The sequence below is a fragment of the Magnolia sinica genome, chromosome 17, assembly GCF_029962835.1.
Source record: "Magnolia sinica isolate HGM2019 chromosome 17, MsV1, whole genome shotgun sequence".
Taxonomy (NCBI): Eukaryota; Viridiplantae; Streptophyta; class Magnoliopsida; order Magnoliales; family Magnoliaceae; genus Magnolia; species Magnolia sinica.
The window spans coordinates 60,550,268-60,551,540 of NC_080589.1; positions in this window are offsets into that span (position 1 = coordinate 60,550,268).

Consider the following 1,273-nt stretch of genomic DNA (forward strand, 5'->3'; position numbering starts at 1 on the left):
TGTTGATTCGGGTTAACCCCGACTGATCAGTGAGTTGACTTGGTTTAGCTAAATAGCTTTCTCCTTCTCCTCTCTTTTCTTCTCTACTTCCTTCCCATGCTCTCTCTCTCTCTCTCTCTCTCTCTCTCTCTCTCTCTCTCTCTCTTTTCTTCTCTTCTTTTCCTTCTCTCTGGAGGTCCAAAGATACTCTAAACCAAACCAAGGATGGAATAGTGACTCAATGGCTGGATTGAGTCATGTCAGCAGGTCTAGGTTCAGCGGCAGCTGAGTCGGGCAAAGTTAGTGCAACGGACTACACCTTCTCATTTATTCTCTCTTCTTCAGTCTCTACAGGATCAAGCAAGCCTGGACTTAACTCAGACACGACCCAAACCCAGCAGGCTGTCCAACTCGGCCTGGACTTGGTTCAAACTTGTCTTGAACTTAGACGAGAGTGCAGCATCGCACTGCGAGTTGCATCTCTCGCTCTGCATCTCTCCACCTGCTATAGACCTAGCCAAACCTCTAAACAAATAGGTTCAACTCGACTCAAGCCGCGTCGACTCGGTGCTGCACGAAGATGAACAACATGAAGCGAGGCAGCGACACACACACACTCACTCACTCACTCTCTCTCTCTCTCTCTCTGTCCTTTTCTTTTCTTTCTCTCTCCCTCTCCCTCTTTCCTCTTCTTTTGTTTCTTCCTTCTTGTTTGGGGGCTCAAGAGGGCGTGAATGAACCCAGACTTGGACAGACTTAGTGGGGTGTGGCTCAACTCCCAACGAGGAAGAAGCCTCAGGCATTAATGGCAGATCTCGACCTAGTGCTTGTTCCTTCAAGACGGAGTTTCTGGACGACCTGGATGTATCCCATGAAGCTTGAGGAAGAAGGAAAACGAAGCTTCATTGAGGCTTAGGTGGTGGGTTCGAGGCAGGAAGGAAACAACTGGGTTTTTTTTTTTTTTTTTGGTTTCTTCGCAAGGGATGGGAAAGAGACATTTTCTCTTCCTCATAGAGAAACCTAATCCTCCTAGGCCATTAGATTGAAAATGAATGGCCCAAATGCTCGGTTTTACCATTGACTTCGAATACCACTACTACAGAGGAAACCGGCCGTTGGTTTCCTTCTCTGGTATTGAGGGAGCCCTAAACCGCGTGAAACGGAGGGATAAGATAACCCCAAAGGGATGGATGGGATGGACAGATGTAAAGGCATGCAGATTGCTATCCTGTCACACCAAAAACGGGATTTCTGTTTTCAAAAAATGTCTCACTCGCAGCTCCATTACGCCCAT